The sequence below is a fragment of the Hemicordylus capensis genome, chromosome 5 (assembly GCF_027244095.1).
Source record: "Hemicordylus capensis ecotype Gifberg chromosome 5, rHemCap1.1.pri, whole genome shotgun sequence".
NCBI classification, from domain to species: Eukaryota; Metazoa; Chordata; class Lepidosauria; order Squamata; family Cordylidae; genus Hemicordylus; species Hemicordylus capensis.
In genome coordinates this window covers 35,923,306-35,941,324 of record NC_069661.1, presented here as the reverse complement: position 1 = coordinate 35,941,324, position 18,019 = coordinate 35,923,306, and the positions used below count along the sequence as shown (strand labels likewise).

The following is an 18,019-nucleotide window of genomic DNA, read 5'->3' as shown; positions in this document are numbered from 1 at the left end:
ATCGACTTGAAATTTGGGTGGCAGGTAGAACACAATGTCCCCTTCAAAACCAGCCACTTTTTGTGATCCGAACCGGTTCGGTTCAGATCTGAACCGGTTCGAAACCGAACCGGACCAGGGGGGTGGTCCGGCAAAACCAAAACCGAACCTCCCCGGTCCGGACCCGGTTCGGACCCGAACCGAACCGGGAGAACCGATTTTATGCACATTCCTAACACTGAGTGCATTACCGTAATCAAGCCTGGAGGTAACCAGCATATGCACCACTGTTTTAAGGTAATTTACCTCCAGAAATAGGCGTGTAACAATCAGCCCTCCCCTCGCCTTCCCTAAAGAGTGAACCAGAAGTGAACCCTGCCTTGACTGACAGGCGGTGACCTCTAGGGATCAGCCACTCAGCACACAGTGGGTGGGATCTTGAGGGCCTTGAGGCAGGAAGAGAAGTGTGGCTTTGTTCAGAAGCAGCTAGGTGGGAAGTGAGAGAGGGTGGGCAGAAGGCTTAGTGAGAAGCAGTGGAGTTTTGCTGCCTCATGGCTAGCCTGGAGAATTCTCTCATGGGAGGACATCTGCAGATCCTTGAGAGACCGGCTTGCAGGAAGCTTGAATTCTCTCCTGGTGTTTGGGGTGAGTTCAAGGGGAAAGGAAGCCAGGGCTTCCTCTGAGTGGACCAAGTGTAAGCTACACATGGAGGATTTTTGTACTTTTCCACTAGTAAAGAGAGAGAGTCTCCCTGGACATTCACTCAAATTCATAGGGGGTTAAACTCTGTAATTAGGGTGTGGTGGCAGCGATCACGCTACATACCTGATCTTTCAGGGGGAGTATAACCACTTCCAGAACAGGCAGATCTAAAGCATCTTGGAGGCGGTCGTAGACTGGCTGAAGCAAAGTTGTCTACGGCTTAATCTGGATAAGACTGAAGTTCTGTGGCTGGGCCCGAAGAGGTCAGGGGGGAGTTTCCAATTACCAACTCTTGATAGTGCTTGTTTGATACCTCAGCCTACAGTGAAGAGTTTGGATGTGATTCTTGATGCCTCTTTGAATATGGAGGCTCAGATCATGGAGATCGCTCGAAAGGCCTTTTTTCAGTTACTCCAAATACGGCGGCTAGCCCCTTATCTGTTCCCTACGGATTTGGCCACTGTGATCCATTTGACGGTCACTTCTAAGTTAGATTATTGCAACTCGCTTTATGTGGGGTCGCCACTGCGCCTAACTCGGAGATTGCAACTGGTGCAGAATGCAGCGGCCAAGGTCCTTACTAAGGTGCCTTGGCGAGCACATGTGACACCTTTGCTCTTTCAGCTGCAGTGGTTACCGGTTGAGTCCTGGGTTAGGTTTAAGGTATTAACTTTAACATTTAAAGCCCTACATGGAATGGGCCCTCCATACCTCCAGGACTGTCTTGTTCGATATGTCCCTCTCCGGGATCTGAGATCGGCCACAAATAATACCTTGGTGATCCCGGGCCCTAGTGATATTAAACTGCAATCAACGAGAGCCAGGGCCTTCTCAGTGGTGGCCCCAGCTCTATGGAATCGTCTCCCGGATAATATCAGAGGTCTCCATGATCTGTTGACTTTCTGCAAGGCATGTAAGACTGAAATGTTCTGTCAGATGTTCGTTTGCTGAGATAGCTGGTCATAGGGTGATCTTGTAATCCATGGTTACTATGTCATGTGAATGAGTACTATATGGGGTTGGGGTTATGACATTATGTAAGATTTATTTTATAGAATTGTGTAGCTGTGTATGTTATTGCTTGTAAGCCACCCTGAGTCCTATGGGAGAAGGGTGACATATTAAAATAAATAATCTATCTATCTATCTATCTATCTATCTATCTATCTATCTATCTATCTATCTATCTATCTCTCGAGTCCCAACCCCCTTCCAGTCAATACCTCTATCTTGTTCGATTCAGCTTCAGTTTGTTATCCCTCATGCAGCCCATTACTGCCTTCAAGCAGCATTTAGGGAGGTTATGCCATTTCCTGATGAAGTTGATATGGAGAAGTAAATCTGGGTGTCATCAGCATATTGATAACACCCTACACCAAACCTCCTGATGATCTCTCCCAGTAGTTTCATGTAGAAGTTAAAGAGCATTGGAGACAGTATGGAACTTTGTGGAACTCCATACTTTCGTTCTTACTTTGCAGAGCAGCAGTCTCCAAGTGACACCATCTGGAATCTACCAGAGAGGTAGGAATGGAACCACTGTAAAACAATGCCACCCAATCCCACCCTCCTCAGGCGATCCAGAAGGATACCATGGTTGATGGTATCAAAAGCCACCAAGAGATCCAAAAGGATCAGCAGAGTCGCACTCTGCCAATAGCCAATTGGAGTTAATCCATCAGGCCAACCAAGGCAGTCTCAACCCCATAGCCTACTCAATCACCTTGCTCAACCATGGAAGACTAGAAATGGGTCTGTAATTAGTTAACTCTAAGGGATCCAATGCAGGTTTCTTCAAATAAGGTCTAATTATAGCCGCCTTAGAACAAGGAGACATCCTGCCCTCCCTCAGAGACAGAGAGTCTGAGCATTTGCTGTTCTCACAACTGAATAGTTTAGATATGCTGAAGTATACATACCATTTTGTTGGTTGGTTGTTTTCTAGGAAATCCTTGGGAAACCAGAATGATATAAGCTGCATTTTTCAATTGGTCTGCTTAAGGGTCATTCATTCCAGTCAGTCACAGTTGAGTCATAATGTTTTAAATATCTTTTTGCATACAACAAACTCCCTTTCATTTTTAACTATCATTTTTGCTTTTCTCTCCCTTAGCAATATATTATACTTTTTAAATGTTTTGTCAGGTAGGCACAACCATCTCCCATTGTCTTGATTTCTCCCTCTACCCTGCTTCTATCAATATCTTCTGAAACCTTTTACTTGCTTGATATTGTGAGCAAATTTATATGAGCCTTGATAAGGCAATACAGACTATTGGGCCATTCACATGACATGTCCCAGCCTCCTGATATTCCACAATGCAGCATGTGACATGCACAATGCATTGAGAAAATTCCTCCAGCAGATGGGCACTCTAGGCCCTGTCTCTCTGTCTTCTGGGGCTGAACTCTGTCCCCAGTGAACACAACCCAAAAGCCCAGGTTAAGGGCTCACTTGAGCCTTTAACCCTGGATAAAAGCCAGGTTAAAAAGCTGGGCTAGGCAGTGCTGCCCCACCCGGATCAGGCCCAATTCCAGCAGTTCTCATGTACAGCCTAGCCCAGGCTGGGCTTCCCTAGCTTGGGTTAGAATAGCCTCTATATCTGTCTATTTCTCTAAGGTGTACCCCTCACTAGCCCCATGTGTGGCCGCTCTCACAAGATTTCGGAAGTGAGGGGAGGGGGAGAGGAAGGTGAGCAGCCAGAAGGAGGAAGCGGCGGCCAGGCCAGGCTGGCTGCCAGGTGGCAAGAGGAAGTGCCGGTCAGGCCACCCAGCTTCTGGGCAGCTGGACAGTGACAGGAAGCAGTGGCTACACCAGCCGGCCAGCCGCTGGACAGGAAGAGGAAGCAGCAGCCAGGCCGGCCAGCCAGCTGGGGAGAATGAACTGGGTCTGAAGCGAGAGGAGGAGACAGGGAGAACCTGGGGCTCTGCACCAAGTCAGTCAGTTTTATTTAAAACACTTCTATTCCACATTTGAGTGAAATAGCTTGTAAGGAAGCTAACAAGGAAAATTAAAACACATTAAGCAATTAAAAAAAAAACCCACTGAACCACAGTACTAAATCAGGCACATCCAGTTAAATGGATCAAGCAGCAGAGCTACAAAAGACCTCTCTCCTTGAGACCCTGGAGGGATGCTGCCAGCTAAAGTAGACAATATTGAGAAAGAGTTCTCTGCTTGAGACTTTCGAGGGACAATGCCAGTCAGAACAGACAATACTGGGCTGATTCCATATAAGGCAATTTCATAGGTTCAAAATACCAAAAAGGCGATAATAAAACTACAGCAAAATGATAATTTTAAAAAAACCCTAATAAGGTAATTAAGACATTATTCAGGAAAAGCCCTGGGAAGTTAAATAGTCTTCACCTGGCATATAAAGGCTCATGAAGTAGACATCAGGTGAGTGTCTTTGGGAGATGATCCCACAATTAGGGTGCTATCACCACCAAGAAGGCCCTATCCCCAGATGTTACCCACATAATCTGTGAATGAGGGATACTTTGAGAAGGAGTATATGACATCATTTTCATGTGGTAGTGTGGTCTGGAATTGCTCTCTTGAAAGTGGAAGCAATTACCATGCCAGACAGAAGTCCTGGAAATTAGCCTCTCCCTGCAATATTACACATAAAAGGACTGGAGATTTGTTTGCCCATAAAATGTCTATGACTTTTAGCCATTAGACTGACAACCAAATCCTATGACCACATTTTACCATGGCCGCCTCACACATGTATGGACTAAGGACATCAATTATTTTCCTGTCACATGATTGCTCAACACTTGCTCCAAAAAAGTACAGAAAATGAAAACACAAACAACTTGCATTCCTGTTTTCCATGCAATATAAATATTTGAAGCCACTGTAATGCAAGAATAGGAAATCAAGCCTTTCATCTGCAGCAGGGATTTTTCAAGCTCCTGCGCTGGTTCTAGAACTAGATAGTGGGGGAAATATTTCTCTGGATTAGGGGTAGGCAACACGCAATTCTCCAGATGTTGCTGAACTACATTTTCCATTATCTTCTGTTGTAATAAAATGCTGGCTGGAGGTGATCGGAGTTGTAGTTGAGCAACATCTGGAGAGCCACATGTTTTGCAGTTGAAGAACTCGATGCTGATGCTTCTGTATCCCTGTGATCACCCAAGACAGCTGCCAAAGAGGGTTGCCTGTGTTGCGAATTCTCTCTGGTAAGAAAAACCCCTTTTCATTATAGCAGAGTGCACAGAGGGCACAACACAGCGGAATTTAGTTAGGCATGCATATATGCTGAGAGTAAAGTGACTTGGAGCTAGTTCATAGTTTCAAATCAATATAAGTGGCATTTATTAGAGAACACCATTCTAGATAGGAAAGTGAGGAGATAGGATCTCTAATCTAGCTAGCTAGCTGGATGCAGATGGATTCTGCATTTCTGCACACATGGTGCAGGGAGAGGAGCTTGCATGCTGCAAGGTAGAAGGAAGGGAAGAGAAGGGAAGGAAAAGTGCAAAGCAGGAAGGAAGGAAGTTAGTCCCTAAGAGTAGCAATCTACATTCCAAAGGGATAGTGTCAGAGCAGTAGAGAAGGGATGACCAATGTCTTGACCCTCTAGCCCTCTGACTCACTAGTCTGTCCTCCTATGTCACTGAGACAAGAGACAGCACATAGTCCTTCACTTCCAACAGCCTACTTGAAACCACCTGAGATCTAAGAAGCACTAGAGTACTGCAGCTGCCTTCTCTTTGGTCGCTTGTTGTCATGCCTCACTTCTCTCACCTCTTTATAAAACTTGGATTTTAAAATACGTCTTTTTCATCATTCAGATCCTATGACTCCTTTTATATAGACTTTTTATAAATCTTTACGCTGTTTTCTTCCTGATTCTGAACAAGCCCATCATCTAAAACAACAACAGAAATTTACATCCCACTTACAACAAATGTTGTCAAAATGGTTTGCACAGAAAAATTATTATGTAATGGCTCCCTGTCCCAAAAGGGTTCACAATCTGAAAAGAAATGTAAGGTGGACACCAGCAAAAACCACTGGAGGGATGCTGTGCAGGGGTTGGATAGGGACAGTTGCTCTCTGTCTGCTAAATATAAGAGAATCACCACTTTAAAAGGGACCTTTTTGCTTAGTTAGCAGGGGCTTACTCACCATAGCCTTGTTCCCTACCACATTGCTCTGCCCCAATATCCTGATTTATCCCTTCCTGTGACCTTCAAACAACTTCTTCCAAGCTATCTCATGCCTGGAACTCTCTTCTAGAATATCTACTATATATGGCTGGCTGTCTCTCCTTTCTTCAAATCCGTCCTCAAAACCAATTTCCTTGTGAAGCCTTTGTCTTTAACTCCTTAGTCCTCTTCCCTACTGTAACAAAACCTAAGTGTATCTGAACACACAATCTTTTCCATTGTTTTCATCTTCCTCATGACCCTCTGAGCTTTGTTTTGATGAATGTTAGATTGCAGCCTCTTTGGGACAGGGACCTATCTGCTTGTTCTTACTTTCTAAAGTGCTATATACATTGATGATGACCTAATTTTTAACAACATCTTAAAGCTTACTTGAAAAAGTGTTGAATAACCGGGGGGCGGGGGTTATAGCTAACAAACATAGCTCCTGATTTTAGATGAAAATGATGGTTTTATGTGACAGCACATCTGGCTGGGTTGGAGTTCTCTGATTTTTGCTGCTATGAATGTCACAACTTTGTTTTTCTAAGACTGTTCAGCTTGAAGTCTCATAGCATCCAGGTTTTTTCCTCCTTCAATCAGCATGATTTTTCAATTATGAGAAGGGTAGGGACTTGGGCAGAGAAAACATGTGAAACTAGAAAACATTTAATGGTTTTTCTTATTTAAAAATATAATTTTAAAATAGCAACGTTTAAGTTTTGCACACACTGTGGCAAAAAACTGTAAATAACATGCATGTTTGGGCTGATACTTTTAATGCCTGTAATTGTACTGCATTTTGTGACTTTAACAGATTAATGCCTGAAATTGTACAGCTAGTAATGTTAAAGCATGCTGAGTGCTTCAGTTATTGAGTGGAAAGTAGGAGAATAATCAGCTGCTTTTCTTTTCTTTTTCTTTTTTGTGTGCTTGTACCTCCTCAAAATCTGGGAAGAGAATTTTATCTTGCTAAGTCACTTAAGGCTGGCGATTTTTTTTTTTAAAATGGACTCATAGCATTTCTTCTGCATCCTGATCCAGCTAGAACGCCTCACGCACTGAAGCAGGCACAGGCCATCTTCTGGTTTCAGTTCCACATGGGCAATGCTTTGTGTTTGTTTCCTTTTGTGGCATACCGGCATCTGCCCAATCCATGGTCTCTTTGTAGGACTGAGACCACATAAGTAGTGCTGAACAGATAGATGGTTAGTGATTAGAAGGCTGATGGAATCCAGGTTCTCGCTTCCAACATTTCCATACCAGAACAGGTGATTATCAACAACAGAGGAGGGTGGATGGATAGCTTTAAACTGTTGAAAGGGCTTATAACAGAGAAATAAGTAGATTTGTAAATATGGAGAAAGCTAAGCAAGGACCAAAAGTATCTCTATCACTAACATAAGCCAAAAGGTGGCTCTTAACCTTATATTCAACAACTTACTCAGCAATGCTGAGTGCATTACCATTTTGAATAAATGTCTCCAAGCTGATGATGGTCATATAACAAACTTTCTTCCCTTCACGTTCCACATTAAGTGCAAAGCTAAGGAGTTATTCTAGGACAATGAGAAACTTAAAATAAAACAAGTAATAAAAGCCAGAGTAATTCCTGATGTTTTCCCCACAGTGGCTGGTATGGATTTATTTTATTTTTATTTAGAATTATTTTAATACACATAGTGCTTTACAAGGAATAAGAGGATAGAGTCCTGCCCCAAATAATTTATAGTCTAGATAGGCTTTTAATTAGATAGTGTTTTAACAGTTTGATGATTTTTAGTCTAATTTCCAGTAGGCTTATTAGATCACCCAGCATTCTGTGTGTTTATCTGTGTGTCGCCCACTATCAACTTCGCAACGCCGGGACCAGTATGAACCAAATTGGGCACAGTTGTAGGGACACATAGGGACAACTCAATGGTGTAGTTTGTAATGATGTCATCCAACCCAATCAAAGATGGTGGAAATGCATGACCATTTGAGGTGCAAGAGTTCTTAGCTTATAGACCTCAATTTGAACCAAATTTAGTTCAGTTGCAGAGACAGAGAAAGGAAAGTAGGCTGATTAGTTCCTACTAGAACAACTTGTTAATAGTTTTAACATTGTTTTAAATTGTTGTTTTATTGTTTTGTTGTAAACCGCACAGAGACTTGCATTTTGGGCGGTATACAAATATGTTAAATAAATAAATAAAATAAGTAAATAGATATTGAGAAAAGTGAGATAGAGGAAGGGAGGGAGACTGGGGGTAGGGGAAATGGGACAAACACATGATTGTTTTAGTTATATATACTAAATATACCCAGTCCTATAATTCACATAACACCACATTTTAAAGTTGTTAAATGCAACTCATGGTTTAGAAGTGTTTAATGTTCTAACATTTCTCCACCATCACATCGCTGAATGGGTTTTAGCTGAATTAACTGTGCACACTATATTTCTACATTTGTATTTCTCATTATGTTTGTTCATTCTGTTAAGCGGCTTCCATTAATTTCCCCCCTCCTGTTTGTTATACCATAATATTCTCAGACTGTCCTGTTAGTCACCAAACACAGAATTGCATAGAATTTTCAGCCCAAGGTTTCTGTCTGGCTTTAACTAATCAGTGGCTGAATATCACTGCATGTTTTTTAGTGTTATTTCCAGAGTTTTTTTAGTTTTCAAGTACCTCATGATTATAATAGATGTTACAAAGGTCTCTGTAAACAAGATTGTTTGTAAAGTTTTAAAGCTCACTGACTCCAATCAACACACGTTGCTCAATCAGGTTACCTCTCTTTTGTGTGTGTTAGCTTATGATGGACACACAGTGACCAATATATAGTTGGTGGTTGGTATTTTTTCTCTTTTCTTTTTGCAAAGACAATGAATTTTTGTTTTTGCTGCTATCTAAGCCTTTTTTGATTAGGTGACTGGAATGTTGCCCAAACATCTCAACAAAATCTCTTTGGGGGCATGCATGTTTTTGGTGCTGCTTTTGATTTGTGTATTTGAAGCTATAAACTTCTCCATAAATGAGCTAACTTGAAGAACTACTCTCCCACCACCCTGCTGCCATACGGGTTTGTGCTGAACAAGCAGGATTCTAATAGTTTTTCCCATAATCAAATCCTAGCCAGACCTGCTGTTCATATGTGACACACTTCGTTCTTTCCACTCTGATCTCTTGCCCAAATGGGAAAGTAAGGCCTGAAGAGGATTTAATTATCTGGCGATTGGAGATTCCTTTTAAGACGGCAACTATAGATTGCATACTTAATGCACTATAGCATTGGCAATGTGTACTCTTCCCCACTACATACATTTGTCAGTTTTTATGAAGCAAAGGTGGCCAGCTGTTGTTGATCTCTGGGAACGCCAAGGCATCACACATTTGTCAGAATGTTTCTATTTGTAACCATAAAGGCTGTTTTTGGGTTTTTTAAAGTACAATGTGTACAACAGGTTCTCAAAGAGCAAATGATAATTTTATCTTTGGTCACTTTCTGGCCTCTACCTACTGATATCATGTCACTGTCCCCACAAGCATCTTCTGCCATAATATGCCAAACTGCCACTCTTCAGATTTCATTTTCTGTCCATAGAAACATAGGAAGCTGCCTTATACTGAGTCAGCCCATTGGTCCATCTAGCTCAGTATTGTCTACACTGATGGTCAGCAGCTTCTTTGTTGGGAAGTAGTATATAAATCAGGGGAGGATCTTGTCTATGGACAAAGTGGGCAGCCCTCCTTTAAAATTTATCAGTCAGCCATGTTGTCTCTGTTTCCATTTCGTGTGCCTGCTGACTCCCTCTGTGGTTCCCTGCTGCTCTTGGCCTGCGGCTTTAAGAGTTGTGAGGTGGGCAACGGTAGCAAAGAAGAAATGAAAAGTCCCAAATCTTTTAAAACATTGATATTAATAAGGCAGGAGCCAATAAGCATGCTCACTATTGGTTTTGCAAAGTGTCCTAGGACCACCCCATAAACCAATCAGAGAAGGACCTGGCCGATTGACTCCTCAGGCAGCCAATCAGAGTGCTCAGAGAGTGGGGAAGACTTTTTTTTTTTCCTAGCTACTCAGAAGCTAAATCATTTACATTAGAGAGTAGGCAGACTGGCTGGCTGTTGGTAAGTCTGTTTTTTTTTTTCTCTCTCTCTCCTGGCTTCTTTGTGTTTGTTTGGAGTGGAGGAATGCAACCTCTTCTTTCTCTCCTTTGCTCCCAGATTTTATCTGTATGCAAAGCAAAATATGGCCCATTCCCAAAATGACAGGCTGTAAAACATTGGAAGGAACAGCAAACTGTAAGACTGGATTAATTAGAATAGAAACTGGCAAAAGAAGCCAGAAGGTTCTTTTAGGGCATATGCATGGATTTTTAAACTGCTTTTCAAATAATTGCAGAAGTGACTTTTCATGTGGATGTGGTGTAGAGCCTTCTGTTGGAAGGAAAATAATTTTAAAAATCCATTTGTTATGCAGAGAGCTAACCAGGTTTTTTTTCTGGGCTGTGGCCAGTATCTGCAATGTTAATATGTACACTGGGGGTTATGGTTCATGGGGCAAGGATTAAGGAAGTAATTTCTATTAAAAACATTTATTGCTTGCTAGGATGGACACCAGGGCTAAGTGGTGGGCACCCAAGGTGGGCAGAGAGTGGCACCCAGCTGTTCAGCAGATAGGGAGAGGATGTCCCCATGCATCTTTGTCTCCTATGGTGTCCTTTAAGTTACAGGAGATGGTTCATAGGCTGTCTGGTATGGGGTGAATCAGGACTTCATGGCCACCATGACAACCATGTTGCTGCCCCAACATAATGATGGCCCAGCACATGATTTGGGGCACACTCTGGATATGATTTTTTTGACTGGACAGGAGGATGGTGGTTTGAAAGTGGGCAGTATGTCAGCATGCCCTTGTCATGGTCATATCACTTCCTTCTGAGGTTTAGAGTCTTAGCTGCTACACCTCTCTGCAAGGGTGGGGGACCTATAAAAATGATCCATTCCTGGAGACTGATGGACTCTGATGGATTCCTGAGGTCTCTGGGGGATTTTACAGCTGGTATGGCAGGTGCTCCTGTCAAAGCTCTAGTTGCCCTCTGGAATGGAGATGTGGTTCAGGCGGTTGACATGATCACTCCAGAGTGCCCTCTCCCACAAAACAGAGCCCATGCAGTACCTTGGTATAGACCTGAGCTGAGGGCAATGAAGCAAGTTGGGAGATGGCTGAAAAATAAGTGGAAGAAAAGTCAGGGTGAGTCTGAGCGAAGACAGGTTAAACCTCATTATCGAGCCTATTCTGTGGCAGTGATGGAACAAAAGAAACGTTTTTTCTGTCCACAATTACATCCTCTCAGTGTCATCCAGCAGGGCTTTTATGGGTGGTGTGGGGACTTTTGAAATCTGGCCCCGGGCAAGATGTATTAGAACCCTCGGTAACATGCTGAGACACATTTGTACAGCACTTTGGGAGTAGAGCCACCCACATTTTACAGTTGGATTTTACAGCTGATGCAGGGTCATTGGGAGAGGTGTCCAGAGTAACCCCTAGTCTAGTTTTCCTGGAGGAATTTCAATTATTGGTCCTCAAGGATGTGGACAAAGTGGTTAGTTGGATTCAGCCAACCATGTGCATTCTTGACCCTTGCCCTTCATGGGTTATTAAATCTAGTAGGGTTGGAATTTTTAGCTGGGTCCAGCAGTTTCTAAACGGTTGACAGAGTGAGTGGTCCCAGCTCTACTGAAGGAAGCTATTATTCAACCACTGTTAAAGAAACCCAGTCTGGACCCAGAGAATGTAACAACTATAAGCTGGTGGCCAATATTTACTTCCTGGGCAAGGTGCTTGAGCATGTAGTGACTGATCAGCTCCAGACACTCTTGGAGGAAATGGACTATCTAGACCCATTTCAATCAGGCTTCAGCCTGTTTGTGGAACAGAAACTCCTTTGGTTGCCCTGTGGGATGACCTGTGCAGAGAGAGAGATGGGGGAATGCAACCCTGTTAATTCTCTTGGATCTCTCAGTGGCTTTCGATACCATTGACCATGGCATCCTTTTGGAAAGGCTGGACGAATTGGGTGTGGGAGGCACTGCTTGGAAGTGGTTCTGCTCTTACCTTCCAGGCCCATTTTCAAAATGTGGTGCTAGGGGGTTAGTGCTGAACCCCATTGGCAGTTATGCTTCAGGGTTCTGCAGGGTTCCATTCTTTCCTCTATGCTGTTTAACATACATTTGAAACTGCTGGGAGAAGTCTTCCGAGATTTGGCCTGAGGTGTTGTCAGTATGTGGATGACACTCAGTTGAATTTCTCTTTTTCATTAGATGCAGGTGAGGAAGTGACTATCCTGAATCAGCGCCTGGATGAAGCAATGGACTAGATGAGGGTGAACAAGCTGAGACTCAGTCCGGACAAAACAGAAGTACTGCAGGTTGGTGGTTCCTCTCCCCAGGTGTTTAGCCTGTTCTAGATGGGGTTGTACAAAATAGCGCTGCAAGATTATTAACTGTTTGTTAAGTCTGTTAGTCTGTTTACGGGCCCAATTATAAGTGCTGGTTTTAACTTTTAAATCCCTTAATGGCTTGGGAATGGGTTACCTGAGAGTGCCTTGCCCCATATGTCCCAAACCAGACCTTAAGATCTTTGGAGGCTGCCCTCTGTGTGCTCCTGCCAAACGAGGTGAGGCGGATGGCTACTAGGGAGAAGCCCTTTGCACCCTATCTATGGAATAGCCTCCCCAGTGAGGTTTGCCTGGCTTCACTTTGTTCTTTTAGATTCTAGGTAAATACCTTTTTGGTCACCATGGCCTTTTAAATTTAGATTTTCAGATTCAATTTTTAATTATTTTAAGAGTTTTTATATTGCTTTGCATTGTATTTTGTAGCCCACCCCCCTTTGTGGTGGGGATGGGGTGGGGGCAGAGAGCAGGGCCTAAAAAGACTATTATAGGCCTCAGGTGAATATGAGTATTGAGACTTCACAAGAACAGCATATGGCCAGAAGATTTCAGTGCTCTCAGCATGGTGCTATTTTGGCCCCTAAATGCTGGGACGTGTGTGGGTAGTGTCTTGGGGTGTGTGTTTTTTTTTTGCAAATGATGCTGGAATATTTTGAAATCCTACAATAGGTGTAGGCAACCTTGGCACTCCAGGTGTTGAGGAACGTCACCTCCCATCACCCCCAGCCACAATTTATGGTTCAGATGAGAGCTGGTCTAGTGGCAGCAAACATGAATTGTCTCCTTTTCTAAGCAGTCTGCCCTGGTTTGTATTTGGATGGATGACGACATGTGAGCATTGTCTGCTATAAGATATTCCCCTTAGGATATGATGCTGTAGCTCAGTGGTAGAGCATTTGCTTGCATGCAGAATGTCCCAGGTTCAATCCCTGGCATTTCCCAAGGAGGGATGGGAGAAACTCCTTCCTGAAACCTTGAAAAGCTGCTGCCAGTCAGTGCTGACAATACTGAGCTAGATGAACCAATGGTCTTTGGTATAAAGTAGTTTCCTATGTTCCTATGTAACAGCTGGAGTGCCAAGGTTGCCTACCTCTGCCCTACAATGAGAAACATTTCATTATTATCAGCAGTTAGGAACATAGGAAACTGCCATATACTGAGTCAGACCATTGGTCTATCTAGCTCAGTATTGTCTTCACAGACTAGCAGCGGTTTCTCCAAGCTTGCAGGCAGGAATCTCTCTCAGCCCTATCTTGGAGAAGCCAGAGAGGAAACTTGGAACCTTCTGCTCTTCCCAGAGTGGCTTCATCCCCTGAGGGGAATATCTTGCAGGGCTCACACATCAAGTCTCCCATTCAAATGCAACCAGGGCAGACCCTGCTTAGCTATGGGGACAAGTCATGCTTGCTACCACAAGACCAGCTCTCCTGTCCTCTCCTCTCTCAGTTGAAATTCTCAGCAATCTGCTAATCTTCTGCAATTCTATATACTGTCGCATCACACTCTAACTTTTGTGGAAAGCAGTTAGGATGTTGTTTGGATAGGCTTCAGATTTTTCTTCCGTTTTGCTTTTCTATTAGCTTAGGACGTTTGGCTATACTCTCTGCTGTCCTATGTACTAAGCCACCTGCAGACTGGGTATAATGTTCTCCCAGGCTCTATGTGACTACATTTACTGATGTAAATGCGTGAATTATTGATTGATTGATTGATTGAATGATTGATTGATTGATTGTTAAATTTATATACCGCCTTGCATTCAAACAATCCCAAGGTGGTTTATAGCAAATTTTTTAAAAAAGATTGTAAAAAAGACACAATTAAAATATCAAGCTAAAAATAGAAAACCACACACTCTATCACCTTGCCCAAAAAGGGCAGGTTAGAGACCGGCCTATAGTTGTTCGGGTTGGAGGGATCACGGGAGGGCTTTTTAAAATAAAGGTCTTACCATCCCCTCCTTGAGGCACGATGGCATCCTGCCCTCCCTTAATGAGGCATTAATAATCACCTCCAACCATCTGCCTGTACCCTCCCTGGCAGCTTTTATTAGCCATGAAGGGCAAGGGTCAAGAGCACATGATGTCGCCCGCACACTGCCCAGGATCTTGTCCACATCCTCAGACTGTACCAACTGAAAAAAATCCAGCACATTTTGTGTGAGGGGGACACTTTGCATGACTATCAATGGCTACTAGTCCTGATGGCTATTGGCGTCCTTCATTCAGAGGCAGGATGCCTCTGAATACCAGTTGCAGGGGAGCAACAGCAGGAGAGGGGGCATGTCTCCATCTCCTGGTTGTGTGGCTTCCCAAGGCATCTGGTGGGCCACTTTGGAAAACAGGGTGCTGGACTAGATAGGCCTTGGGCCTGATCCAGCAAGCCTCTTATGACATTGGAACTGACTGAGAGTAAGCCCCACTGAATACAGTGGGACGTTCTTCCAAGTAAACATGATTAGGTAAGCACTGCACATGTTCATTTTTTGTTTTGCATAGTGTAGTAGGTAACTGCAGTTTGTGCAGGCTGTCATGATGGAACACATGGAACTGCTAGGATTTACATCTTTCATGAAATATGGAACTCCAATACATATTAGGGATTTGCAAATTGATTGGGGTACAAATCGATTTGTATCCAAATCTAGCTGATTTGGGAGATTTGGAGACAGAACAAATCACCCCTGTGGTCCATTGGCTAGATTCGGGTCCAAATCAAATTGTGCCAGATTCGATTTGAGATTCTAATTCCTCCTACTAATTTCCTCCGATTCCCAGCTTTCATTAAAAAGAAAGAAAGAAAGAAAAGCTAAACTCTAGCCCTTGAAGAAGTAGAGGTAAGGAGCAAAATATGTGGTCACTATTTTTCAAGTGTTTGGATTCTTTGGGGTATGATAACTTTCCCTCAATGAATCCCTATGAGGATTCATTACACACCTTCATTTCTTCTATTCATTTTGACTTTCTTTGGGCAATCTTAACGGTCAACTGCCATGTGCCAACTACACCCCCCTCACTCACAAAGCAGAGCAGCACAAAAGCCAGCTGGACTCTGTTCCATAGCTTATTTTGCCAGGGCCAAAGCAAGCATTTTCCAGTTGGGGCGGGGGGAAGGATGTGAGGATTAAATAGTTCCGTTTCTTAATGCACAAAGGCTGGAAAATGAGTTGAAGAAGAAAAAACATTGCTCATTCATTCCAAGAACCTAGACTGTTAACAGTACCTTCCCCTCCCCAGTAGCTATTCTAGGACACCACCTGCTTGGTCAATAAATAGCACCCCCTTCCTCCTGGACGAATGAGCATCACTTGGCCTGCAGTGAGGGATCCTTTCCAATTACAATCCAGTTTGAGAGAACAGACCTGCAGTGGTGCAAGTATCTGTAGATATGACTCCTTGAGTAGAGTTATGTGATGCTTGGCTAAGTGACAAGACTGATGTGAGACCAAAAGGTGAATTGGTGTGAGCCCAGCTTTGCCTTGGCATTGCATTTTGGCTGACAGATGTACACACCAGTAAATCTAGTTCAGCCATCACTAAAACCACCACTAAAACACTAGTTCAGCCATCAGCCTTACCGCTCTTCCTGTGTTTCAGGCAGGCTTCCTTCCTTCCTGCCTTCTGTTTTTATCTTTATTTTTAAATCACTTCCCATTCATCCCCCTCCTTCTTATTAAAACTTAGAACATTAACATTTTAAGAAGAATTGCAAAACTGCTCCAGGAAGGGAAGGGGGAACCTGGTTTGATGACATCACAGGCTTCAGCCAATCATCCGTTCCCATTGCTGTGTGGTCCCTCCACCCATCAAATCCATTTCCTTTTTAAAAAAAACTCACCTTGGAATAGAGGGAACTTCAGGTATTAAAAAACTGTGGATACTTTACCTAAGTACAAGCATCCACAGGAGCATGAAGTAAGCCCCACTCCTGGCACTGACATGCTCTTAAACCACACATGCTCACTCATCAACCATTCATTCATACAGCACTTGTCAGCAAAGACAAATTGTGTACTTGGGGAGAGATCCTTTCTATGACTGAAAACAATGATTGTCCAGCACCCTTAATCACAGATGGGAATCTCTCCCCAAGTATAGCATTGGTCTGCATGGAGAGCAGGGAGTTGTGTGGAGTGTGTGGCTTGCTGGTACAACTGGGTGTGGTATCCATTTTTTTTTTATTTTAAAGAGGTATGAATGGGGCAATTCTCTGTTTACAAAGAAGCAAAACTGTTTGTGCAAATGTGCTAAGATTAACACTATTTTGAAGGGTACAGAACGAAGCAAGTCTAAAGAGGGGTATGGCTGACTCTCACTTAGGACTTCCAAGCCATCTGAGTCCACACTGGTCCACCTGGGTCAAGACGGCCTGAGAACTTTTCTGATTTGGTTTACACAAGGTGTGATATTAATGTGAAGTTAATTGCGTTTTCTTTTTAGAATTTTTTTTCTTTGTCAAGATAAAGAAACGTTCTCAGATGTTCCATTGCCCCAAATATCGTAAAGCTTTCCCCCTAGCCCATTTAGATGCATTGTGTACAGCTGTGCTTGAGGGACAATTTAAGAAGGTGCCATATGCAGAGAAGGCTCTGCAGCAGAGCACTGATGTCCATGTAACAAAGAAAGTATTGAAACAGCAGCTCAAGTTTTGTTATACTGCAGTTTTTATAATGATATCCTTAGTTATTATTCGCTGCCTTTTAATAAAGATTATCTTCTTCAACTTAACTTTTAACTTTTAAAAAAGTTATTATTTGCTGCCTTTTAAAGAAGTGTTCTGATACATTTTATGTAAGCTACTTTTTATTGGATATGAATATGTTATCTTTAAGTGTAGCAAAGTTTTGTTTTACAGCAGAGAAGATTCAACAGAAGATAGGTTGATTGGAGTGTTTGTAATTATTATATTTTAATTGTGCTATTGTTATACTTAAACTGCTTGATTAGAAGTATGTTTAGTTTTCTTCCTTTCTCTGGTCTGTGATCAAAATAAAGATGTATTCATTCAGGTGTTCCCCTAGACTATGGCATAGTCATCCTCAGCTTTATGACTGGCAGTTTTGGAATCACATTTTCTACCATTACCATTACCATCTCATTCTCCATCACCACCAGCCCTATTTACACATTATCAATGTGTGTTTAATCTATGTGCAGTGTATGCATGTACTGATCCAAACACCCATATAGTTATTCAGATGTGTTCAACACACATACAGTAATACATTTCTTATCTGCAGCATGCATCTGAGGGGACCTGTACCCAGTTCATTTTTAAAGGGAATGCGAGGGCAGTCATTCACATAAAAATATGTACAGACACCTGTACATATATTATTTATTTATTTATCACATTTGCACACTGTCCCAAAAGTTCGTCTCTGGTTGGTTAACAATAGCATAAAACAAGTTAAAATATATACAAAAACTTAAAACAATTTAACAATTTAAAAATCATCCACAAATTAAAACCTTAACATCTTAAAGAACTAAAAAGCTTGGGAGAAGAAGAGGTTGGTTTTTCAAATGCTTTCTAAAAATTGTCAGAGATATATGCAACACAATGTCTGAATGGCACTATCATCAATATGCACAGGACAATGGCAGGGCACAATCCAAAGCAAGGGAATGCAAAGAGTATCTGCCATAAACATGACATTTATTTTGAGTGATTTCCATAATGAATAAAAGCTTATAGTTTAGTTTTTTAAAAAACCCTGTAGTT

The 18,019-nt window shown here is 42.5% G+C and overlaps 1 long non-coding RNA gene across 1 annotated transcript in view; it reads left to right on the top strand.

Annotated features, from left to right (window-relative positions):
- Positions 1-477: 477 nt before the first annotated feature.
- The window catches only part of LOC128327526 (uncharacterized), a 29,119-nt gene continuing 11,577 nt past the window's right edge, over positions 478-18,019 (top strand). Inside the window, exons 1-2 of the long non-coding RNA XR_008308655.1 lie at positions 478-624; positions 12,162-12,268. This is a non-coding gene — a long non-coding RNA (uncharacterized LOC128327526). The remainder of the gene's footprint in view (positions 625-12,161; positions 12,269-18,019) is intronic.